The 27,879-nt window shown below is 38.0% G+C and overlaps 1 long non-coding RNA gene and 1 pseudogene across 1 annotated transcript; one reads left to right on the top strand and one right to left on the bottom strand.

Moving 5' to 3' along the window:
• The first annotated feature begins 11,309 nt into the window (after positions 1 to 11,309).
• LOC136206370 (uncharacterized) lies at positions 11,310 to 16,126 on the top strand. The gene is made up of 3 exons (XR_010676266.1): positions 11,310 to 11,427; positions 11,550 to 12,721; positions 12,837 to 16,126. It is a non-coding gene; the product is annotated as an uncharacterized lncRNA (long non-coding RNA).
• A 2,486-nt stretch (positions 16,127 to 18,612) lies between these two features.
• Positions 18,613 to 27,251, bottom strand: LOC136207339 (uncharacterized; annotated as a pseudogene).
• Positions 27,252 to 27,879: the final 628 nt, after the last annotated feature.

Raw genomic sequence — 27,879 nt, 5'->3', positions numbered from 1 at the left:
ACTCAGTATAGCAGTCATTCAATCATACAGAATTATTTAGAGTGGATTTGACATACCAATGGCTTCCCTCAGTATATTGAATTGTTCTCGTGCTAAGGGCTTAGTGAAGATATCTGCAAGCTGATCATTTGTTGGTACATAGGTTAGCTTGATCTCATCTTTTAGTACATGGTCTCTGATGAAGTGATGCCTTATGCTAACATGCTTCATCCTGCTGTGTTGGACTGGATTCTTAGATAGATCAATGGCACTTTTGTTGTCGCATTTGATCTCTATTGTCTTTGTTTTGACTCCATAATCCTCAAGCTGTTGCTTTATCCATAGGACTTGTGCAACACAGCTTCCAGCAGCCACGTACTCAGCTTCAGTTGTAGACAAAGCTACGGATGATTGCTTCTTGCTGAACCAAGATACTAGACAGCTTCCAAGGAAATGACATCCTCCCGAAGTACTCTTCTGTTCTAGCTTATCTCGTCCATAGTCAGCATCAGTATATCCAATGAGTGTGAAGTCATTTGAGGTTAGATACCATAGACCTACATCAACTGAGCTTTGCAAGTATCTAAAAATTCTTTTCACAGCAGTTAGATGAGATTCCCTGGGGTCAGCTTGATATCTAGCACAATAGCATACTGAGTATTGAATATCCGGTCTACTAGCAGTGAGATAGAGTAAAGAACCTATCATACCTCGATAGAGTTTACTATCAACTGACTTACTCTTCTCATCCTTGCATAGGACATTATTAGTACCCATGGGGGTTGATATTGGTTTGCAATCTACCATGCTGAATTTCTTTAACATTTCCTTGGTGTACTTAGACTGATTTATAAAGATGCCATTCTTACCTTGCTTGATTTGAAGTCCAAGGAAGAAGTTGAGTTCACCCATCATTGACATTTCAAACTCAGTTTGCATCTGTTGGCTAAATTCTTTGCACAAGGACTCGTTAGTAGCACCAAATATTATATCATCTACGTATATCTGTGCAAGTAGGGTATGTTTACCCTTTTTCTTAATAAACAAGGTTGTGTCAGCTTTTCCTCTGACATAGTTCCTGGTCAGTAGGAAATTGGTCAACCTCTCATACCAAGCTCTTGGAGCTTGTTTTAGGCCATATAAGGCCTTTTTGAGTTTATAAACGTGGTTTGGAAACTTTGAGTCTTCAAACCCAGGAGGTTGATTAACATATACCTCTTCGTTTATAAGGCCATTAAGAAATGCACTTTTCACATCCATTTGGTATAGTTTAAAATTCATGGAACTAGCATAGGCACACAATATACGTATAGCTTCTAGCCTGGCAACAGGTGCAAATGTTTCTCCATAGTCTATACATTCTTGCTGACTATAGCCTTGGGCTACAAGTCGAGCTTTGTTTCTAATCACATTTCCATGCTCATCTAGTTTATTTCTAAAGACCCACTTGGTTCCTATGGGCTTTTGATTCCTAGGTCTAGGTACTAGATCCCATACCTCATTTCTGGTGAATTGATCAAGTTCTTCTTGCATGGCATTTATCCAATATTCATCTTGCTCAGCATCAGCAAAATTCTTTGGCTCAAGCATTGAGACGAAGGCAACATTGCTAAGGTATTTTCTAAGCTGATCCCTGGTCATCAACTTGTTGTTGGCAGCATCAAGAATGGCCTGTTTTGTATGTCCTCTTGGGATCTTTATTTCCTTGGGCAATGTTGAGTCGTTTGGAAGAGGTGTTTCTACAATCTCTACAGGAATAGATTGGTCAGCAAATGATATTTCAATTTCTTGCTTACCTTGGGTCAGCTCCTGTATAGATGACACAGAGGCTTCTGGTTGATCAGCGGAAGCTGAGCTTGGTTCATCTTCTTCAGGCTGAGCTGGCTTACCTGTAGGGTCAGTTTCATCAAACTCAACATGCACAGACTCTTCTACCACCTGAGTTCTTTTGTTAAATACTCTATATGCTTTACTGTTTGTTGAGTACCCTAAAAAGATCGCCTCGTCAGCTTTAGCATCAAATTTAGCAAGGTTGTCTTTTGTATTGAGTATAAAGCATTTACACCCAAAGGCACGAAAGTATCCAATGTTGGGCTTTCGTCCTTTCCAAAGCTCATATGGGGTTTTCTTAAGTATAGGTCTAACTAGAGCCCTATTCAGTATGTAACATGCCGTGTGAACAGCTTCACCCCAGAAGTACTTTGGAAGCCTATTTTCACTCAGCATTGTCCTAGCTATTTCGACAATAGTTCTATTTTTCCTTTCAATGACCCCATTTTGTTGAGGTGTTCTAGGAGCATAGAAGTTGTGGTCAATACCACTGGTTTCACAGAATTCATCAAACTGTTGGTTTTTGAATTCTCCACCATTGTCGCTTCTAATGTGAGCTACTCTTAGGTCTTTGTCATTTTCAAGCTTTTTAATCAGTGTGGTAAACATCTCAAAAGTTTCATCCTTGCTGCTCAGCAAGATGATCCAAGTGTACCGAGAGAAATCATCTACAATAACCAAGGAAAATTTCTTACCTCCCAAGCTGAGTGGCTGGATAGGCTCGAAAAGATCCAAGTGTAGTAATTCCAATGGTCTTTTGGTTGAGACAATATTTTTGCTATGAAATGACTTTTTAGTTTGTTTGCCTTGCTGACAATCTTTACACAGTTGATCTTTTCAAACTTTAATTTGGGTAATCCCTCAACTAATTGCTTTCTAGCTAATTTGGCAAGAAGGTCCATGCTGACATGCCCAAGTCTTCTATGCCATAACCAGGAGTTGTCCTCTTTAGACACCAAGCATATGTTTTTAGAAAACTGTTTTTCTAGGTTTAACATGTATACATTTTCTACACGAGGGGCAGTTAGAATCAATTCATTTGTATTTCCCTCGAGTATTTGACACTTAGTATCATCAAATACAACCTTTCTGCCGCTCTTGCAAAGCTGAGCTACACTCAACAGATTGTATTTGAGACCTTTAACTAAGGAGACAGACTCAATAGTTGGGTTACCTCTGATAGTACCTGAGCCGACTATCTTACCCTTCTTGTTGTCTCCAAAGCTTACACTTCCACCTCGTTTAAGCTCTAGTGTGATGAACTGAGTTTCATCACCTGTCATATGCCTTGAGCATGCGCTGTCTATATACCATAGTTTTGACTTCTCCACGCATGTCAAGCTGACCTGCAGTTTAAACTATTCATTTTTAGGTACCCAATTCCTTTTGGGTCCTTTCTTGTTAGTATAAACAGGTGCAAAATCATATTTTAACTTGTGAAGGCATACTTTTATGGTGTGTCCTGGCTTACCATAGAAATCACAAAAAGGTACCCTTTGTGGGTTGAATTGAGTATGGTCAGCATTATTGTGTTGGGCATGCCAACATACTTTTGTGGTATGCCCTTTTCTTCCGCAGTAGTCACATTGGACAATCCGCTTGTTATGCCAACACACATCCTTTGTGTGTCCCCTTTTTCCACAACACTCACATTGAGTAAATTGCTTATGCTGACTAGTATTTGCGTACTCAGCATGGGGTTTATTTCTATTTGAGCCCTTCCCTTGACTCTGTAACATTGTGATATCCTTTCTAAGTTTCTTTGACTCAGATTGAACCTCCGTGACAAACTTATGTAAGATTTGCATGTTGGTATGCAAGTCAGAGTTGTCCTGGAGAAGATATCGGAGGTCACTCAGTTTGACCTCTTCAATCTCATCACAGCGCCTGCTGAGTGCCTTAATCTTTTTGTTACACTTCTTAGTTAGTGTATATAAGTCACTCAAGGCATTTACCATTTCATTTCTAAGCAAAAGTAAGGATGTTACCTCATTGTTGTTTTCCTCCTGCTTGGAATCTTCAGAGAGGTCAGCTTGCTCAGATTGGGATTGGTCAGCTCCATCATCTGCCATGAAACATATGTTGGCTGTTTCATTTTGCTCAGCTTCGGATGATGTTGACACATCACTGTCACTCCATGTGGCTACCATAGCCTTTTTGCTTCCCTTCTTCTCCTTTTTGAGGTTGGGACAGCTTGACTTGATGTGCCCAGTTTGATGACACTCAAAGCATGTGACAGACTTCGAGCTGTCCTTCTTGTACTTATCACTTGACTCGGCTTTATACTTGTCATTTCTTCTAAATGACCTTTTGCCGTTTCTATCATTCCTTCTGAACAGCTTCTTCATCGTTCTGGTGAACATGGCTATTTCCTCATCATCAGTTGACTCAGCTTCAGTCGAGTCAGCTTTCATGACAAGTGACTTTTATTTCTTATCTTCTGATTTTTCTTTCTCTTTAGCTTCAAAGTTTTTCATAGAGATTTCATGGGTCAGCAGGGATCCGATCAGCTCATCATATTTATAGGTAGTCAAGTCTTGAGCTTCTTCTATGGTTGTTTTCTTTGCTTGCCAACTCTTAGGCAGACTTCTCAGAATTTTCTTCACCTGTTCCTCTTCAGTGAAGTTCTTTCCAAGCCTTTTTAGCTCGTTTATAATATTTGTGAACCTTGCGTTCATTTCTGAGATGTCTTCATTCTCATTCATCTCAAACAGCTCGTAGAGTCTCATATGTTGATTGACTTTAGACTCCTTAACTTTGCTTGTGCCTTCATAGGTTACTTCAAGCTTCTTCCAAATCTCCTGTGCTGACTCGCAACCTGAAATCTTATTATATTCTGCAGCATCTAACGCACAGTGAAGCATGTTTATAGCCGAAGCATTATTTTGTAATTTTCTGAGGTCATCCTCTGTCCACTCAGCCTCACTTTTAACAATTTTCTCATCGTTAACAGTTTTGTACGGCACATGTGGACCTTGAACAATTGCAAGCCATGCACTCATGTTTGTGGCTTGAATAAAGTTTTTCATCCTATTCTTCCAGAATGTATAATTTGACCCAAAGAATAGGGGAGGTCTAGTGATTGATAGTCCCTCAGGGAGTATCTGTGTTGTTTGGTTTCCTGGAAGGAACCGAGTGCTATTCTCACCCATTTTTAGGGATCAGCTCAAGATTGTCAAATCTTTGAGTAGTGAGCTTAGGCTCTGATACCACTTGTTGGTCCCTGGTAATTAGTTCCAAGGGGGGGGGTTAGGAACTAATATAACTTTTTCGCGTTTTAATTAAGCTGACTGGAAGTTATTTTGAGAGTTTATTAACTCAGCTTTTGGTCAGCTTGGTGAGATATATTTCAAGACAGCTTTAGTCAGATGTTGACTAAAGTTGTTTTCTTGTGAGTTAAGAATTGACACTCTTGGAGGTCAGCTTCTAACTCAGCACCACTTATTTACTCAAGGTCAGCTTAGGCAATTTATATGCTGAGTAAATATAGCAAACAACACATACAATATAAGAGAGAGTTTAGAGATTACTCAGTATCACTTATCCTGGTTCGGCCTCTCTGCCTACGTCCAGTCCCCAGAGTCCTCCGGGCTTTTTGAATCCAATAATGAGCTCTTTAACGGTAGAGCACAAACCAATTACACGGCAGTTGAATATGCAAGAGTACCTTCCTCTATTCGTCTACTCAACTCCTACTAAGTGCTACAACCCAGCACCTAGATTTCTCTACCACTGAATGCTTACAACCAGGCACTCAGCTTAACACTCTCAATATTCCTATTGATCACGAAACTTGTTCTTTTTATACTAAAGAACACTTTAGATGATTACACAACAATCAATCTAGCATTTACACAGAGAATAGAAAAATTGGTGTAAGATCTTTTTGTATTTGAGTGCTTTCAAGATTTTCTCTCTTTGTATTTTTCTCTTGATGCTTCAGTGATGATCCAAGGTTCTTCATTGTCCTTTTATAGAAGGAAATTGCAGATTTGGATCCTTTGAATTGTTGTTACCGTTAACACCAAAACGGCTCTTTTGGGGAACAATTTCTGGTCAGCTTCAGATTGTTCCGCCATTCCCTTTCTCTGTTTTCTTCAGGCATCAGGTTTGTCTTCTTGCGTTTGGCTTGTCTTTTTGTGCCAGTTGTCTTTTACCAATAATCCAATGACCCATGTTTCTTGGAATTAGTCTTTTGTGTGTCTTCGAGGTTCCAATTATTGGTGCAGAAGATTGGCAGACCTTGTCCTTTAGTGAACGGATCCTTCATGCTGTCCTGACTGTCACTCAGCTTTATCTTTGGATGTTCAACTTCTGAGCTGAGTTCCTTCTTGGTTAGCTCCGTTCTGTTTAACCGCTTCTGAAGAAATCTTTAACTTTAGTCAGCTTCGTTTTGCTTCTGAGTTCTACTCCACTCCGCTTACATTGAGTTTCCGTTTTGCTCAGCTTTGCTTGTGCTGACTTTTGTCCTGTCTTTACTTTATATATATATTCTTGCACTCAATATTGAACAAACACATTAGTACAATTAAATCAAAGCATTTAAATTTAATTGCCTCTTAATCATGGATGATTTTGTCAAATCAAAATCTTATGGAAAGGTGTTTCAACAAAAACCTGACACCTGAAGAAAACAGAGAAAGAGAAGGGCGGAACAGACTGAAGCTGACCAGAAGCTGTCTGCTAAAAGAGCCGTTTTGGACTTAACGGCTAAATCATTTCAAATGATCCAATCTTCAGAAATTCATCTACAAAAGGACAATGATAGTTCTTGGATCATTTGCCGAAGTATCAAAAGAAAAATACAAGAGAGAAAATCTTGAAAGCACTCAAATACAAAAAGATCTTACACCAACATTTCTATTCTCTGTGTAAATGCTAGATTGATTGTTTTGTAATCATCTAAAGTATTCTTTACTTGAAAAAGAACAAGTGTGTAATCAATAGGAATATTGAGAGTGTTGAGCTGAGTACTTGGTTATAAGTATTCAGTGGTAGAAAAATCTAAGTGCTGGGTTGTAGTACTTAGTAGGAGCTGAGTAGACGAATAGAGGACGTACTCTTGCATACTCACTGCCTTGTAAAGGGTTTGTGCTCTACCTTGAAAGAGCTCAGTATTGGATTGAAAATCCCAGGAGGAACTGGGGACTGGACGTAGGCAGAGAGGCCGAACCAGGATAAGTCGTGCTGAGTAACTTCTAAACTCTTTCTCTCAATATATATATATATATATGCATGTGTTGCTTGTTATATTTACTCAGCTTATAAAATTGTTAAAACTGAAACTGAGTAAATCTGAGTGCTGAGTTGGAAGCTGACCTTTCAAGTGTCAATTCCCAGCTCTCAAGTCAAGCCGTCTTAGTCAGCATAGAACTAAAACTGTCTGACTAATCAATCGGTCGTGCTGACCAACACGCTGAGTTATCAAACTCTTAAAATAACATTAAGTCAGCATAATTAAAAGCGAAAAAAGTTACATTAGTTCCTAACCCCCCCTTGGAACTAATCACTAGGGACCAACACAATCTGGTCGATAAAATTGAACAAACAAATTAAGAAGTAAAACATACTTAGTACACATTAACACTAAAATACTTAGGTAATAAACTGAGTAATAACATACTTCTAATATTTTTGAAAACTGACTTAAATCCAATTAGCTCAGATCTTGAAGAATCTAATATTAAACTAAGTCAGTATACACAAATGTCTTAAGGTTAATTCAATTAAATCTTGGAAGGTTTAGAATTAAGTTAAGTCAATATGTGCAACCCTTATGGGGGAGTTATTTCAAAAATAAATCAATCATGGGGTAACTTATAACTGAGTTCCATAATTATGTATTTTGCCAACATCAAAACGGGAGAGTTTGTTGAAACACCTTTCCACAAGATTTTGATTTGACAAAATCATCCATGATTAAGAGGCAATTAAATTTAAATGCTTTGATTTAATTGTACTAATGTGTTTGTTCAATATTGAGTGCAAAAATATATATAAAGTTAAACAGGACAAAGGTCAGCTTAAGCCAAGCTGAGTGAAATGGAACACAACATGAAAGAAGCTGAATGGAGTGGAACTCAGTCTCATAAGTCTTCTTCAAAGTTGCCAGAACGAAGCTGACCAAATTAGAAGACTTTCAGAATTGAATAAACAGAACGGAGCTGACTAAGAAGGAACTCAGCATGGAAGTTGAACATTCGAAGATAACGAATGAAGCTGAGTAACAGTCAGGACAGCATGAAAGATTCGTTCATTAAAGGACAAAGTCTGCAATCTTCTGCACCAATAATTGAAGCCTCGAAAATACACAGAAGACTAATTCCAAGAATCATGGGTCAATGGATTATTGGTAAAAGACAACTGGCACAAAAAGACAAGTCTGATGCAAGAAGACAAAACCTGACGCCTGAAGAAAACAGAGGAAGGGAATGGCGGAACAGTCTGAAGCTGACCAGAAGATGTTCCCTAAAAGAGCCGTTTTGGACACAACGGCTAAACCAATTCAAAATGATCCAGGATGAGATTTCCATCTATAAAAGGACAATCAAGAACCTTGGATCATTTGCCGAAGTATCAAAAGAAAAATACAAGAGAGAAAATCTTCAAAGCACTCAAATACAAAAAGATCTTACACCAACATTTCTATTCTCTGTGTAAATGCTAGATTGATTGTTTTGTAATCATCTAAAGTGTTCTTTATTTGAAAAAGAACAAGTGTGTAATCAATAGGAATATTGAGAGTGTTGAGTTGAGTACTTGGTTGTAAGTATTCAGTGGTAGAAAAATCTAAGTGCTGGGTTGTAGTACTTAGTAGGAGCTGAGTAGACGAATAGAGGACGTACTCTTGCATACTCACTGCCTTGTAAAGGGTTTGTGCTCTACCTTGAAAGAGCTCAGTATTGGATTGAAAATCCCAGGAGGAACTGGGGACTGGACGTAGGCAGAGAGGCCGAACCAGGATAAGTCGTGCTGAGTAACTTCTAAACTCTTTCTCTCAATATATATATATATATATATATATATATGTGTGTGTGTGTGTGTGTGTGTGTGCATGTGTTGCTTGTGAAGTTTACTCAGCTTATAAATTGTTAAAACTGAAACTGAGTAAATCTGAGTGCTGAGTTGGAAGCTGACCTTTCAAGTGTCAATTCCCAACTCTCAGGTCAAGCAGTCTTAGTCAGCATAGAACTAAAACTGTCTGACTAATTAATCGGCCGTGCTGACCAACACGATGAGTTATCAAACTCTTAAAATAACATTAAGTCAGTATAATTAAAAGCCGAAAAAGTTACATTAGTTCCTAACCCCCCCTTGGAACTAATTACTAGGGACCAGCAATTAGGGTCCTCAGTTCCTGAGTGGTAGGCTAAGCGAGGGGCCTTCCAATCCTTGGGAAAATGAGTTTCGATGATTCAGTGAACAAGAGGCATTTTACTGGAAGTGATGTTCCTTCCCATCATTTCACCGAGAGCCCGCTTATTGAGGAAGAGCTGAATCTTAGATTTCAAGAGGTCTTTAACTTCGTGAGGTGTCATGGCCTGAGGTTGCGGTCCACTTGGGGGTGCCAACGACTCAGTTGGGCCTACAACGCTCTGTGGGGGCGGCATGAGGGATTCTCTTCCGCCAACGGTGCTTGGGTGACAATGTTGTTTTGCCATGTCGGCTTTGTTTTTTAGGAATTGACAGATCCTCGGGTTTTCCTCCTAGAGGCAGTTCTGTTGTTCGATGATCTTCATCTAACCCGCAGTTTGCACTGCTTGGGTAGCTTGGAAACTACATATGGCGTTGACCAGTTAGGTTGTGGTGCTGGCCTCCTCATCTTTAAGCTCGATCTCCACTAGTAAAGGGGCTAAGTTTAGCGGTGCCACCATTGGGTTTGGGTGTGGACAGTCCTGCCCGAGACATGAGGGCCCGACAGGCGCCACGAGTATTTCTTTCACCGGACTCATCGCGAGTGGATCCCCCATTTCCTATCGCTGGTTGAGATCTATCCAGAATTCGATTTATCTCCACGCTCACCGCACCAAATAATGTACATGTGGGGTAGCAGCAGATCCTCAGACTCAGTTTCTTTCTCTGTGCGGGGAACAATCACTGGGAATACTCCGATGCTCAGGTTATTAAATATAGAGAGAGAAGCAAGAGGAAGTATTTAATAGTAAGAGAGAATATCCGACCTCTTCATTGATGGTGATGTTCTTCTTTTTATATAGAAAGTATATGGTATATTAGGTCTATGGATCATCAGCCCAAGGTGTCAGGTTCGTTGGACTTGAGTTAGCCCATATCCCTAATCATATAATAATAATTAGCCAAATGAGTAAAAATCGATGTGAACTAGCGTTAATTGGCACCATTTGTATATTTTTATTCTTAAAACAAATTATTTACCAATAAGATCTTAAATATGTCTTTTAATTGGTTACATGTATTATTTTAATGGTCTAGTAGAAGATCTAAAATCATATCCAAGCTATTTGATTTTTAATCCTATATTACTAAAAATTTGAATTTTTTTTTTTTTGTAAAACTAGTATTTCCAAATTTTTAGTAACCTATAGCTAAAATTAATCAAAGGTGTTACATTTTTACCATTTCATCATACCTGTTAAATTTGGTTTGGGATAAGGTACTAAAATAGATCTAAGGTTTTTGGGGAAGTACCAAATTAGGCTCAACGTTCAAAATAACACCAATATAGGTTTAACGTTTACAACATGATATCAATTTAGGTTTAACGTTTACAATATAGCATCAATTTAGGCCTCACGTACAAAATAGCACCAATATAGGCTTAACGTTTATAAAATAATAAGAATTTAAGCTTAACGTTTTACAAAATATATACAATTTAAGCTAAACGTCATAATTAAATTAATCATATTATATTCTTTTCCTATTAACTTTATATGTTATCTTATTATTTAGTTCTATATTCTTATTTATTATAACACGATTAATTAGTATTATTACCTATTAAAACCTTATATTTTTTTTTTCATAAATGATTCCATGACTACTAAATTTCACTGCTCATGTAATATATTTCGAACACCGACATGTATCAATATTATTTTAACTAGTGTTTAAAATATTGTGGATATTCAAGTACTTTTAGTTTGCATATATTACATGAACCATGTAATTTAGGAGTCATAGAATGGTTGATGAAAAACAAATATAAGGTTTTAACGAACAAAAAAAACTAATTAATTGTATTATAATAAATAAGAAAATAGAACTAGATAAAAAGATAACATATAAATTTAATAGGAAAAAAATATAATATGGTTAATTTAATAGTGACGTTTAGTTTAAATTGGATATATTTTGTAAACGTTAAGCTTAAATTCGTATTATTTTGTAAACGTTAAATATATATTAGTGCTGTTTTGTACGTGAGGCTATATTGATACTATATTGTAAACGTTAAGACTAAATTAATATTATGTGTATATTAATGCTATTTTGAATGTTCAGCCCAATAACACTATTTTGTACCTTGTCCCATTTGGTTTTTATCCTTAGCAATAAGTGATATGCCGGAGCTTCGTGATGTCTTTCCCGATCATCATGATTTTTGGTCTTCTTCATCCCACAAAACCATGGTGGTAGGTATTGTATCATTCTTCATCGCCAATTTTCGTTTCATTCTCTCTTTTATTTGCCATCTTGTGTATTCCAATATGAAGAACTAATTATATTTCTTTTTTCTCTTTAATTTTTCTTTTCTCCAGTCCAGCAATCTCTCATTACTGGGATGCTTTAGTCAGAGATGACGCTATTAAAATCGCTGAAAAAAAATGTGAGTCTGCTGGCTCAAAAGACCATTTTGGAAGGATTAGTTCGACATGAATTGCTGGACTATGATATGATATGAGAATTATCTTCCATTTTCTCATCAGCTTTTTTTCTTGCTTCAGGTACGTAAAATCATAAATCATACAAATACTCGATTAACTAGGTCTCTGGATTCTTTCATTTACATTATTCTCCTTTTCCATTTTCAGTGGTTATTTGCTGCGTAGTTGGTTATGTATTCTATTGATTTCATATTCTTTTCATTTTTGGAAAACCCTAAATTAATCATCCATTTAGCAATCCCTCATTATGTGTTCGACAAGTAGGTTTTCATTTTTGTCACGAAGGATCACATCCATGCTTGGGAAATTAAAACAAAAAAACAAAAAACGAAAGGACTAAATTAGTGCACTTGACTTTTCTTTCATTTGGATTGCAATCGAGTTCAGTTATTACTTGAGTAGATAAAGTTACAACTTAATTAAGGATTGAGGGTGTTGGAATCGAGCAAGTCTTCAATTGTGATGGTGGAAAATGGCTTAGGCAGAGCAACTCTCCTTCTTGATAGCTTTTGGGAAACTTGTTGCATTGAAGGTCTAAATTGGGGATTCACATTCAGGCAAGCCAACGCTAACCTGGCAATTAGAACAACATCGTCTGCAACTCCATTTATAGGTAGCGGAAGGCGTTGGTCTAATATGTCCTCTAATAGCATTTGATGTGTTGATGTTGATGTTGATGTGGATGCTGATGCTGCTGTTGAAGGTGAGAAAAGAGATAAGCTCAATTCACCTGGATGACTCCCTATAAGTACCTCCATTGCTACCATGCCAAAGCTATAAACATCACATTTTTCGCTCAGTGTTGCTGTGTATGCAAGCTCTGCCAAGGAAAATATGAATCAGATTACAAATTACCTTTACAATTTTCATGCTTTGAAATAATATGGTACTACCTGGAGCAGCATATCCAAAAGTTCCAGCAAATGCAGTCTTGTTGGAAGAGTCAGGTTTTAGAATTCGAGCAGTGCCGAAGTCTGAGATGTGTGCATTGTATTCTGAATCCAACAGAATGTTCTTGCTTGATATGTCACGATGGATTATAGCAGGTAAGCAGTCATGGTGCATGTAGGATAACCCATTTGCTATGTCTTTAACATTATTAACCCTGTTATTCCAATCAAACAACATTGCTTCTTCTTCATTTTGTAATGTTTTCCCCAGGTTTCCACCTTCCAAGAATTCATACACCAAAAGTGAGTGATTTGAATGGGAACAAAATCCATAGAGTCTCACAACATTCCGATGCCGAATTTCTGCTAATGCTTGAATCTCACTTGTGAAGCCTTTGAAGTGAATGCTTTCATCATCAGCTGCTGAATGAAGTTTCTTCACAGCAACAATCTGACCTGTCGGTAGTTCAGCTTTGTAGACACTTCCATTTCCTCCAATTCCAATGCAATATCTGGAATCAAACTCCTCTGTTGCTTTAACAATCTCTTCATACACCATTTTACCATCATAGCTCCATATTGCAAATAAATCCCCGTTTCTTGTTTCCCTTGGTATGTCTTCTGCCACTCTACCTTTCCGCCGAAAAGTATAAAATACTGATGCAAGACATATGAGAAATAACAAGCTGGTTAAGGAGATTACAATGATTACAACTAGAAGTTTGCTGTTACTCGTTTGATTTAAATCAATGATCGTTGAGTTGCAAGGCTTCAGACCGGAAACATTTCCACATAAATCTTTGTTATTCCTCAGAGATTCAAATCCAGCCTCTGTGAAGGCCTTGCTTTCAGGAATAGGGCCCTCTAGCTGGTTGTAGGAGATATCAACAGATGTCAAGCTTGACATGCCATCAAATGTTGATGGGATACGACCAGAGAGCTGATTACGGGAGAGATTCAACTTTTCTAAGCTTTGAAATGATCCAAGCTGAGCCGGTATTTTTCCATCAAGGAAATTGTGACTAAGATCAACAACTTGGAGAAATTGCAACGCACTGATTGCGGATGGGATACTGTTTGCAATTTTATTGTTACTGAAATTCAACTCCAACAGACTCACACATCCTCCAATTTCTTCAGGAATTGAGCCATTCAAGTTGTTTGATGCAAGGCTAAGATGCTGCAAACTTGATAAATTTCCAATATCAAAAGGAATGTTACCTGAAAGTTGGTTATCATTTAGCAGAAGTTGAAACACTAGTTTCAACTGTCCTAATTCAGCAGGAATTTCTCCAGCCAGCTGATTTGAAGACAGATCTAGTATTCGCAATTCAGACGCATTTCGAAGCTCTGATGGTATCATGCCGGAGATATTATTATGTGAAATTTTCAAGCTTGACAGGTTCTTGCACTGCCCCCATTCTGGTGAGAGCTCCCCGGTTAAATGATTACCACTCAAATCCATATAGAATAGATGCGGGTATATACCAAAAACTTCTGAGATGTTCCCCAACAGTTGGTTGTTTTCGAGTCTAATCCTCAACAAACTACTACAATTTCTGATGCTGCTCGGAATCAAACCTGTGAAATGGTTGTCATTGACAATTAACGTTTGAAGTGGTCCGGCATCACATACCCGTTCTGGTAAATGGCCAGTCAGGTCATTATAACTTAACATTAAATTTATCAATTGTGTAAGATTATTCATCTCTGCAGGAATGGAACCATTGAGTTTGTTGAAGAACAACCTTATATCATTAATGGATTCAAGTGCTCCAATATTTGGAGGAATAGAGCCTGATAACTGATTTTGGTATAGAGCAAGTGTGGTAAGACGGGTCAAGTTTCCAATACTTGAAGGAATAGATCCTGAAAGCTCATTATCAAAAAGACTAAGTATTGTCAGGTTTAATAAGTATCCAATAGAATTAGGGATGGAGCCAGTGAGGTTATTATCTGAAAGGTCAAGGTAGAAGACTGATCTGAGATTTCCAATTTCCTGAGGAATGGAACCGGAAAGTTTATTCTTATAAAGGAAAAGCTTTTGTACTTTTGTCAAGTTTACTATGGAAGCAGGTATAGGACCTGTGAGATTATTTGTGTACAATGTAAGTGAAATAAGAGAATTTAGAAGTCCTATTTCTTGAGGAATAATGCCTGATAATCTATTTTCGAAAAGGACGAGAGTAGCCAGGTTTGTCAAGTTTCCTATAGAAGCTGGTATTGTGCCAGTGAGATCATTAGTTGAAACTTCTAAGTTTATAAGAGATCTTAACATACTGACTCCTGGTGGAATTGAACCTGAAAGTTTGTTTTTATAGAAATACAGAACGGACAGGCTGCTCAAGTTTCCTATGGAGAAAGGAATTGAACCAGTGAGATTATTGGTAAACAAGGAAATCTGATCAAGGGACTTCAACTTTGTAATTTCCACGGGTATGGAGCCGGAAAGTTGATTCTCATTCAAGTAAAGGAATAATAGGTTTGTCAAGTTCCCTATAGAAGTAGGGATTGCACCAGTGAGGTAATTGTTCTGCAAAGCAAGGCGAGTCAGAGATGTTAACATTCCGATATCTTGAGGTATAGAACCTGAAAGTTGATTGTTCTGAAGATCAAGAAGTGATAAGCTTGTCAAGTTCCGAAAAGAAGGTAGAATAGAACCGGAGATGTTGTTTTGGTAAAGGTGAAGAAGGGATAGTTTTGCTAAGTTTGCTAGAGATGGAGGGATAGAACCTGTGAGATTGTTTGTATCCAAATGAAGTTCAGTCAGAGAACTCAGAAGGCCTATTTCAGGTGGAAGATTTCCGACGAATTGATTATCAGACAAACCAAGATATGTAAGTTTTGAAAGATTAGCAATTGTTGAAGGGATAATTCCATAAAGTAAGTTTTGGGAGAGATCAAGAGTAAGAAGATTGGTAAAAGATGAGAAGGTGAAGTCTTGGAGTGTACCCATCAAAGCTGAAGATGAAAGATTTAAATGGACAATACTTCCATGATTATTGCAAGAGATTCCATACCAAACACAAGTATCTCTTTTCGCTGTCCATGAAGAAAGAACAGACTGAGTTTGGTTTTGAAGAGTAGTCTTCCAATTCAAGAGTGCAACAGCTTCCTTTGAAGTGGTTGAAGTTGGAAAGGACAACACATGATGGAGGTGGAAGAGAATAACACAAGCTATTAGGAAATGTATTTTCAGCAAGGATGCCATAGCTAGAGCTAAGCCTGCCATTCAGTGAGGGACTGAGAGTATTTGTTGATATTTGCTAAAAGCAGATTAACAAATTTATAATACTAGGAGTCTGCCAATTCAATCATATAAAATCAAACCAGCTGTTTTAAATTGTAAAATAAACTTGATTTAAGTTGCATTCAGGATTAGATTAAACTTTTATGTTTTTTTTTTTTTTTTTTTTTTTTCGATAAAGAGCTTTTATGTTATTAGTAAGTAGTTGGAAATACAGTTGACCTGACAATTGCAATATCAATTAATGGTAGATGTGATAGGGAATTAATATATTGTAATTAAGAACAACAATGATTGTATAGGGTACATCTGCAAAATTTATCACTCTCATTTTCATGCCCATTAAGGAAAAATGCAACACACTTTCCGTCCTATATTTCAGAATAAGGTCTAAATTTACAAAGAACTTATAAAAATGGATGAAATTGTTTACCAATAAACTTATTTAGAATATTCAATGTAGCAATAGATTAAATAATTATCAAATTAGTTAGTTCAAATTTTTCGTTAGAGTGAAATCTATACGCTTTAAATGATATTACTAAAGCAGTTTTGTACATTTGTTGTTGGTTATTTGTAACTATGTTAGATGCTTTTACAGTTTTTTTTTTCGTTTTTGTTTGTGATTAACTTTTATATATGATAAATCTATGACAAATTTAGTTTTTAGTTTAGAAAGATTATATCTGCATTTCTCATAAAACAATAAAACAAGGGTGTTGTTAAACCCAGCCCCAAATTCCCACCCCTAGCCCCATGAAAGGACGAAAATACCCTTTCATGGGTTTTGGGGAGGAAAAAGCTATTTTTTTTGCTCTCCCGACACGCGGGCGTGTGCCTATCACGCCTCACCTTGTGGTCGGGCGTGATAGCCCCACGCCTCACCGTGTGGTCGGGCGTGATCGCTACACGCCCGACCACACGGTGAGACGTGGGGCTATTACGCTCGACCACAAGGTGAGGCGTGATAGGCACACGCCTGTATGTCGGGAGAGCAAAAAAAATAGCTAGTCCGCTATTGAATTAAATCCGTAAATACCTGTTACGTAAAAAAAATTAGTCCGCTGTTGAATTAAACCCGTAAATACCTGAATTAACAAAATAAAAATTTAACTAAAATTAACAAAATAAAGATTTAGTTAAACTAAATTAAACAAAATAAAATTTACAACAACTAAAATTTACAACATAAAAATTTAGTTAAACTAAATTAAACAAACTAAAAATTACAAAAAATTAATTAAATTAATTAAAACCCCTCGGGCGTATGAACATCACGCCCGAACCATAGGTCGGGCGTATGAACATCACGCCCGACCTATGGTGCGGGCGTATGAACATCACGTCCGAACCATAGGTAGGGCGTGATAGCCTCACGTCCGAACCACAGGTCGGGCGTGATATTCATACGCCGGAACCGTAGGTCGGGCGTGATGTTCATACGCCCGACTGCGATTCTAGCGTTTTTAAAAAATCACCCACAGATTCAATTTTTAAGCTTAAATCAAAAAACAAAAACGGTAAATCTTATTATTTTCGCTTTCCCTTTACGGTTGTTGTTACACTCCATGTTTTGGTTCACAAATTAGTCCGGATTTGATCAAAGAGTGTGTAGGGTATTTGAGAGGTTTTGTGTTTTTTCAAATTTTGGGTAAAGGGTAGTTTGGTCTTTTCATGGGGCTAGGGGTGGGAATTCATGGCTGGGTTTAGTAATCCACATAAATTTAATGGTACCCACAACTACCTATTAAAACTATAACTATATTCTTGTTTAAAAAATAAAACAATAAAATGAAAAATCTAAAATAAATTGAATAACAATTACAAATTCAAATAAACTTAATAAATCAAAATAAACTTAACAAAATAACAATAAATAGATTTTTTTTTTTTATCAATGATGCCATAATGATACTGTTTGGCAAATAGCTGTTAGCTGATTACCTTTTCAGGTAGCTGATTTGACTAGTTAATTGTGTAAACTTGTTTGGTAAAACTTAGATGATTGTTAATAACTGTTTGTGTAAATGATAAATAAAAACATGGTAAAACATTTATTTGGGGGTTAAAGGATAGTAATTAGTGGTAAAAATGTCATTCAAAAGAGATGGAGCAATAAGCTAATTAAAAAAGCTCATAGAATAAGTTTTTTCAAAATTAGTTTTTTTTTACCCAATAAGCTATTCCAAACATCTCTTCACCAAACACCACTATTAGAGGTTTACCTAGTCAAAACATCTAAAGTGACTCAAACCTCTAATTTTACTCCAAAAAGCTTTTTACCAAACAGGGCTAATAACTAGGCTAAACCCATCGAAAGACTGAAGATTCAACGGGAGGGAGTATTGGTTGCTATTTGCTAAAGCATATTAACAAATTTATAATACTAGGAGACTAGCAAATTTAATTATTTATGTCAGTATTTGAACATTTAAAAAAAATCCATAACTATTGTCTTTACATAGCGCATTGATTAAAAATAAAGGAACAACTCAATCATTGAACAAATTAACATTATAACGGACATGATGAGCCATTTCATGGGTCACCTCATTCGCTAATCTAGGAACAAAAGCCACATAATAATCTGGGCAACTTAGCAACAACAACAACAACAACAACAAAGCCTTAGTCCCGAAATGATTCGGGGTCGGCTAACATGAACCATCATATAAAACCGTGAAAATCAAGTCGTGTCAGCGACACAGATTCGCTCCCTCCACTCCGTCCTATCCACTACCATATTTTCCTCAATTCCCAATAAACTCATATCACTCTCGATCACCCTCCTCCAAGTTTGCTTAGGTCTTCCCCTACCCCTCACCACTACATCCCTTTGCCACTCTTCGGTTCTCCTAACCGGCGCATCAAGCGCTCTACGTCTCACATGGCCAAACCACCTTAGTCGGTTTTCTCTCATTTTATTCTCAATAGATGTGACCCCTACTTTTGTCCTAATTATTTCATTACGCACCCGGTCCTTTCTCGTGTGACCACACATCCATCTCAACATACGCATCTCCGCCACCGACATCTTATGGATGTGGCAGTGTTTCACTGCCCAACACTCCGTACCATATAACAATGCTGGTCTAATTGCCGTCCGGTAGAATTTTCCCTTCAATCTATTAGGCATGCCGGGATCACAAAGGAAACCCGTAGCACTCTTCCACTTCGACCAACCAGCTTTAATCCTATGAGCAACATCTCCATCTACTTCTCCATCCGTTTGGATAATAGATCCTAAATACCGGAAGCAATCCGAGGCCTGAACAACTCTCCCATCTAGGGTGATTGTCCCTACCTCCCTACTCCTACGGCCGCTAAACTTACACTCCAAATATTCTGTCTTACTTCGACTCAACTTAAAGCCTCTAGATTCTAGAGTTTGCCTCCATAGTTCCAACTTCATCTCCACTCCTTCTTTCGTCTCATCAACCAACACAATATCATCTGCAAACAGCATGCACCATGGTATACCATCTTGATGTGAACTTGTTAGTTCATCCATAACGATGGCAAAAAGAAATGGGCTTAGTGCGGAACCTTGATGCACTCCAATCGTAATAGGAAACTCTTCAGTCTTCCCAACACTAGTACGTACACTCGTGCATACTCCCTCATACATGTCCTTTATGATGTCAATATATTTCCGCGAAATGCCTTTCCTTGTCAAGGCCCACCAAAGTACTTCCCTTGGTACCTTATCATATGCTTTCTCCAAGTCAATGAAAACCATATGCAAGTCTTTCTTCTTATTTCGATAGTGCTCCATTAATTGTCTCATTAGATGGATGGCTTCCATAGTTGATCTTCCCGGCATAAAGCCAAACTGGTTTTCCGAGATCTTCACCGTCCTCCTTAGCCTTTGTTCAATCACTCGCTCCCAAAGTTTCATAGTGTGACTCATTAATTTGATTCCCCGATAGTTGGCACAATCTTGGACATCGCCTTTGTTCTTATACAAAGGGATTAAGGTACTTTTCCTCCATTCTGATGGCATCTTATTGTTTCTCCAAATTTTGTTGAAGAACGTCGTCAACCATTCGATTCCTCTTTCTCCCAAACATCTCCAAATCTCAATAGGGATGCCATCAGGTCCTACTGCTTTCTTCAACTTCATCTTACTTAATGTCATTTTGACTTCACCCTTTTGAATTCTCCGCAGGCATTCATGATTTATCATATCGTGATGGATACTCCAACATCTTGTTGGCGATCTCCATTAAATAAGTCATCAAAATAGGACCTCCATCGTTCCTTGATATCCTTATCTCCAACTAGGACTTTCTGGTCCACATCCTTCACACATTTAACTTTTCCGAGATCTCGCGTCTTCCTATCTCTCATCCGAGCAATTCTATATATGTCTCTTTCCCCTTCTTTCGTATCCAATCTTGTATACAGATCCCGATTCACCTTTGCTCTAGCATCTCGTATGACCTTCTTTACTTCCCTTTTAGCCTCTTTGTATTTTTCGTAGTTCTCGTCACTCCTACATTTCCCCAATAGTTTATAGGATTCTCTCTTACTCTTTACTGCTTGTCGTACTTCTTCTGTCCACCAAGATGTGTCCTTACCCGGTGGCATGCTACCTTTAGATTCCCCTAGAACTTCCTTCGCTACTTCCCTTATACTATGCTCCATCTTATTCCATATCGAATCTATATCTGAATCCATATTGCAAGTCCAAATATCTTTTTTGGTCATCTCATCCACAAATTTTTGTTGATTCTCCCCTTGCAATTTCCACCACTTAATCTTAGTCTCTACTTGAGGTGTTTGTTTTCTTATACATTTCCTACTTCGAAAATCTAGCACCACTACTCTATGTTGGGTTGTCGTACTCTCACCAGGGATCACCTTACAATCAATATAACTCTTTCTCCAAGCACTCCTTACTAAGAAGAAGTCAATTTGGCTCGCATTACCGCCACTCCGATAAGTCACTAAGTGGGATGTTCTCTTCATAAACCATGTGTTCATGATACTCAAGTCATAGGCTGATGCGAATTCCAAAATATCATTTCCTGCTTCATTCTTATCTCCAAAGCCATACCCTCCATGAACACTCTCAAACCCATCTCGCCTAGAACCCACGTGTCCATTGAGATCACCCCCTAGTACCATTTTTTCATCCCTAGGAACATGTTGCACCACTTCCTCTAAGTCATCCCAAAAAGCTTGTCTTATAGACACATCTAATCCTATTTGTGGCGCATATGCACTAATGACATTCACAACCTCATCCCCTATCACTAGCTTAACACTCATAATTCTATCGCTCTTCCTAGACACCGCTACTACCTCATCAATATACTCCCTATCAATAAGAATACCTACTCCATTTCTACCCTTATCCTTTCCTGAGTACCAAAGCTTATAACCCCAAGGAGCTATCTCTCTAGCCTTGGCTCCAACCCACTTGGTTTCTTGTAGGCATAATATATTTATTCTCCTCCTCTTCATAACATCTACAATTTCAGCTAATCTTCCTGTCAAAGAACCTATGTTCCATGTCCCAAAGCGTAACCTACTACCCTTACCCCTACCCCTACCATTACCGTGGACTAGCTTATTTACCCGCAACCCTTGCATATTTGACACCACCCCCGGGTCCTGGGGTGGCGCGCCGCTTCGGGGCGACGACCTAGCAACCCTTGCACATTTATCACTACACCCGGGTCTAGGAAGTGCAGCGCGTCGCTGAGTAGGGAACGTCCCAACGGTATTTATATTATGGTTCATGTCATAAGATGTGGCTAAGTTTTACGCTGGCCGCCACAAACCTACCGCAACCCTCCTCCTTTGTCCGGGCTTGGGACCGGCTGTAAAGGCAACTTAGCAACATAGAACAAATATCTTCAATAACACCACCAAACTCGGAAATATCGTGTGACGTGTTTGAGATACACCCCACCACACTTTTAGCATCATATTCGAATTTAATATTCTTATAATGCAGCAACAATACCCAGACCATTGCATCGTGGAGTGCCAACACTTCGGCTAATTTTGCCGTAATACCCCCATTTGTGAAGGAGATGAAACATGTGAGAAACTCACCTGAACTACCTCGAATTACTGCTCTTAAGCCATACTTATTTTCCAATTTGAAGATTGCGACATCAACATTACACTTAATTCTTTCGACTCCAGGTTTCTGCTTATGGACATACTACTGCGGTATCCCTTAGCTTTTCTCCTTCAACCGATACTGCTGACCATAACATGCCTCTCACCATTCTGTAGCAACCCGAAAAGCTCCTACCGCTGCTTCCACCGGAGACAGACACTTGTCGGACCACAGTTTGGCGTTCCATTGCTGCCAAATGGACCATAAAACCATATCAATCTGCCCAACTTCATCTCTCCCCACCGAAGTCATCGTATAGAGCACCCAATCCTCTATCCAATCCCATTCAATCCTAGGAGCTGGTAGCTTCACCGCCGACCAACACGTAGTAGTAAAAACGCAATGCGAGAAAAGGTGCCAACCATGTTCAATGTCTGTCGAACGCAATAGACAGCTGCTCGGGATGTGAATCTATTTGAATTAATCGCGACCTAAAGGGCAACAGTTTAGCACATAATTTCCACACGAAATGCTTGATTTTTGGCGAGACTTCAAGAGACCATATTTTGCTCTAACCATTGGTAACCAAATTTCCCATTCGAGCATGTTCAAGCAACTAGTAACCCGATTTAGAAGAGTATAAGCGTCCTTTGAAAAGTGCCATATCAGTTTATCATTCCGTTCTGTCATCGGAATCACCATGCTAGTCATAATTCCCACTTCCTGAGGCTGAAACCACTTATTTAGCTTTCCCCAATCCCAGATGCGCGTCCCTAGGATAAACAGATCCGCTACCACAACATCTTTATTCTCATTATTACACAAGGAAGTAATACACAATTTTGCATCATTCACTAACCATGGATCCCTCCAAATCGAAATCGTATTCCCTTGTCATATTCTTCAATTAATTCCATCCTTAAGTAGTTCAATCGAACTCCATACACTCCTCCAAACAAACTGGGATTAGTGCCAAATTTAGAGGAAAGGAAAGAACCTCTAGCATAATATTTGACTTTGAACAATTTACTTACCAATGTTTGAGGACTATCAATGAACTTCCAACCTTGTTTTCCGAGTAGCGCCAGATCAAAATCATGTAAACTACGAAATCCCAAACCTCCACAATCTTTAAGAATACTAAGCTAATCCCAGCTACACTAATGGATTTTCCGACTCCCATTCGCCTTAGAACCCCACCAGAAAGAGCTCATGATTTTCTTAAGTTCATCATATATGGATTTCGGGAGTAAAAAAGTACTCATGTAGAACATAGGTAATGCTTGAGCAACATACTTCAGTAATACATCCTTCCCTACAGCTGATAAGAACCTAAAGATCCAACTACTAAATCCCTTAAGTAACATATCCTTTAAAAAATTGAAAACTTCTTTTTTGGACCTTCCCGTACCAAAGGAGAATGAACATCTAAAAGACCCCAATCTTAAAATCCCATGTGCGACATTACCAATCTTAGAATCCCACCGGTCATAAAATCCCATGTGCGACATTACCAATGTTAAAAAACCCCAATCGACCCTATCACGAGCCTTCCTAATATCAATTTACAATGCTACCTCCCCTTCCCACCTCCCTGCTTCTTTTTCATAAAATGTAATGACTCAAACGCTATTTAAACACTATCAATCAAAGACTTACCAGGAACAAATATTGATTGGCTCTCAGAAATCACATCAGGAAGAATGATTTTCAACCTATTTGCTGAAACTTTAGCAATACACTTATACATAACATTACACAATGAAATAGACGTAAGATCAGTCATACGAATTGGATTCTCAAAATTTGGGATCAGTGTAATAACAGTATCATTCAAATTTGCTAGGAACTCATTGCTTTCAAGCCAACCTGAACAGGCAACAACTACATCATATCTAATTTGAGGCTAATTTTTTTGAAAGAAACCTGGATTAAGTCCATTAGGGCCTGGTCACTTATCCAGATGCATTTGAAAAATAGAAGTTTTGAACTCATTATAAGTAAAAGGCACAGTCAAACCAACATTCATCAAATCAGAGACTGGACATGGAACCACATCCACAAATGTATAATTGGAGACCAATGATGCATAAAATAAATTGCAAAAATAAGATTTCGCAATCAAACACATTCCATCAATGTCTGAGTGTTCGAATCCCATATCATCAGTGAGACCAACTATCAGTTGATCCTCTTCCATGCCTAACAACAACATGAAAAAACTTAGAGTTACGATCACCACCTTTTAACCAGAAAGCCTTAGCCCTCTGTTTCCAATAAGTATCTTCTTGCTCAAGAACCAGATTCAGCTGTCGTTTAGCCTGAAAAAACCAATCAATAGAGGTCGGGTCCTCCTTATCACATACATGGGCAATGATCTGCTTGCTATGATTATTCTTCTTACTAGAACGAGTGCGAAAGTTTGAACCTCAAAGATCGAGCAGTGATACACAAGCAACAACCCTATTAGGAACTGACAAATTCGCATTCTCCGCCCAACACTTATTTACCAAATCAAAAAACCCGTCTTTCATTAATCAAGCCATTTCAAAATGAAATCAACGATTTGTATTGACAGAAATATAATATTCAAACTCTAATATCAAAGGGGAATGGTTCGAATAAGGAGAGAACAAACTAGATAATCTGTAATTGGAAAAAGTGTGCATCCAATTCGTGGACCCAAAAGCTCGATCTAAATTTTCCCGAATCCAGTGCTCCCATCCCTTCCCATGATCCCATGTGAATGCACTACCCTTCAAACAGAGCTTATGAATATCATTTGTGAAAATATCATTAAAAATTTTAGAAATAAGATATGAGGGTTAAGCAGGTCCTCCTTGTTTCTCATCTTGCTTCAAAATGCAATTAAGATCCCCTATACAATAGCTAGGTAAAGCAGAACTTTTAGCAAGTTTATTAAGGAAATCCCAGAACTCTCGATGTCTCTATCTTTCAGCATAACGGATGTCGGTCCGATAGACTCACTAAGGGATAAGTGTACCTCGTCGTTATCAAGTAATAATCTGGACAAGTCCAGGTATCGAATCCACATGATTTACTCCTGCAAGTATCGAGCTACTCAGTTTCTAGTGTTATCTAGGCTTTGGGGGGTTCAAGCTTGGTTTTGATTAAGTTAAACTACTCCTATGTAAATTATTCTACCCCTAAGTGATCTTTCAATCATGTAATTACCCGAAGGGATATGGAATGGTACGATAATGATGAATATAAATTGTTTAGACAACCAATTAATAACCTAATCTAAGTCACTTGTGTTCAAGGCGATCAACCTTACTTATCATTTTGTGGTTCCTAGTTCGTGATTCCATTGTAAGGCCGAAACTAGCTCTAAGGCTCAGAAATTTGGGCTTAATCTTCTATAAGGTCATTAATCTTATAGGCTCTGACTAGACCAGATTCAGCTCGCAATATGTGCCAACAAGATATTTGGATTTATGAATGAGTTAAACCAATCAAACAAAGCGTAAGACAAAAATTAAATAGATGAATCAATTGAACAAAACAAGAATTATATTAACATTAAAGATGAAGAAAATTGTCACGGAGATACAATGAGCCTAGGATTCATAGACTGGATCAAGAGATAAACAAGTTGTAAAAGAGTAAGAAAATCCCTTTTAGGGAACCTGTCTACCGCTGCAGGTGTCTTCCTAGGACTTAAGGAGGAACCTTGAATAATCCTCGGAGAATGGAGCTTTGAATGTTCTTCAATGGAGGATGAAGGAGGTGGAGGAGTTGGAGAGGATGATTCAAGGGGGGAAAGCTAGAGTTTTTACAATAAAAGAAAGATATCTAATTTACATGTGAAAAGTCCTATTTATAGTCGCGGTTTGAGTCCCAAATCTGACCGAATTCGTTTCCTATTGCAGGTGTGAGAATGGGCGAAATCGTGGCATCGTGGGGCCAGGAATCAGTCAAAAGACTGATTCCCGCAGGTCAGCTCGCCGAGTTGGCCTAAATCGGCCAGTTTGTCGAGCAGCAAGTGCCCAAACGCCCTGCGTGACTGTCGGGTGTCCCCAAAATGCGATTTTCGCCCGAATTTGTTCCTGTTTTGACCTGCACACGCATATAAACTCCAAACGACATTAGTTCCGAGGCTAAATTGACCCACCAATCGCTTGATTTGAGTAGAAACTCCGTTTGGTGCGACTTTTGGTGGATCATTTAGCCATGATAAATAATTGAAAACTAATATACGTGCTAGTTTGGCAATATTTTCCCAAAAACGATCAGAAAACGAACTTAAACTACAAAAGTAAATAAAACATATTCACAATCTAATTAACACACACACATGCATATAAATGTGAGAATTGCTCGCTTATTGACGAAAAACTAAACTAAACCGTCCTAAAACCGTACCTAAAGATAGGGGTTTTTGACCCCTATCAGTGATCCAAGAAGCTACTCACAGAAAAGGTATTGTTTTCTCTCCAAAGTACAGCCAGGCCTCCGTTGTGACCCCTTGCATCCACAAGAAAACATCCATCATATGAAAACATTATGCGTAAGGCATCAATACGATTATTATCAACCAAAGTCTCTATTAAAAACACCACTTTCGGCTTGTGTGGTTTTAGAAGCTCACATGACGACCGAACTGCCTGAGGGTTACCGAGACCCTAACAGTTCTATCTTAAACAAGTCATAATAATCACGGGTTTGATCCTTAGACCATTCCATTTCTGTCCTAGTCGAACTAATTTTATCCTTGTTGATTAAGGAAGAAACAGGTTCGCATAGATCCTCCGTACGCATACCAGTAGTAAAAGTCGAGCCAGTTTAATTAATGACACCATACTCGACCGTTCACATTGCCTTTTCCTGACATCTTGAACTTCCAATGCCTGATCCTCCCCTAAACTTATATCAGAATCATCCTCTGTGTTATTTTTACCTTGCTCAATTGAAGTTCCCCCTCTTTCCATACTCTCTAATCCCCCAACATCCATATACACCATTTTATTCCTTCTGTATCTCCACCTGGTTCCTGCAACCACCAAGACACTGGTTGATTGTTTCTAGGCTGCAGAACCTCCAAAGCTAACATTTCATTATCAAAGGACCAAGGTCCTCCATTAAACACCTGATTCATATCCACCTCATGATAATTCGAATGTAAAAGGGTTGGATTCAATGTCAACTATCCAGACCCCTTTCTTTGGCATCCAGATATCTATTCGTTTTCATTGTTGCAAAATTTATCGATTGTTCCTGAGGAACGTGCCAACCAACACGAGACGCTGCTGTTGCTCACCCTCATCTTGTGCAGCGTCGGAGAATTCGAGAGCATCATTTTCATCATTGGCTACGGTTAGGGATTCCATCCTACGTTCCATGAGTACTAGAATAAAAGAAACATATGCACATCAATAAATTCTTGATTGACGTATTTGAACAAATTCTAGATATCTTCTAAAAAAAATTCTAGATATAAGTGTGAAAATTAAGAAAGTCAGAATTAAACTTAAATTAAGTTATTAAACTTTTATACGCAATAATTAAGTTGGAAATGTAGTTGACTTGGCAATTGAAATATCAATTAATGCTAGATTTTATAGTAGGCAATAATCTCGTAATTAGAGCTCGTTTGGTTCACATGTTACTGTGTACTGTTGTTGTTAGCTGTTTATTGTTGATTAATGTTTGGTAAAATTATGACTAGCTATTATTAATATGTAAATTGACTAATATGGATATGTTTTGAATCAATCAACAAATTAATATATAAATTTAATTTTAGAAAAAAAAAAATCTAAATAGGATAAGGTGCAAAATATTCCTAATAGCAATTTTACCTCTAATGTCTAAAATAGTGTAATTTTACCTCTAATATTGACAACCAATAATATTTTTACACCTAATATTGATAAGTTGAGTTAATTTGAGAAATAATTTATTAATTGTTCCACCTCCTTTCTAAGATAAAAATGAAATGTATAAAGAAAAATAATATAATAAATATAT

Source organism: Euphorbia lathyris, chromosome 9 (assembly GCF_963576675.1).
Source record: "Euphorbia lathyris chromosome 9, ddEupLath1.1, whole genome shotgun sequence".
In the NCBI taxonomy this organism is placed as follows: Eukaryota; Viridiplantae; Streptophyta; class Magnoliopsida; order Malpighiales; family Euphorbiaceae; genus Euphorbia; species Euphorbia lathyris.
This window is presented reverse-complemented; position numbering and strand designations above follow the sequence as displayed.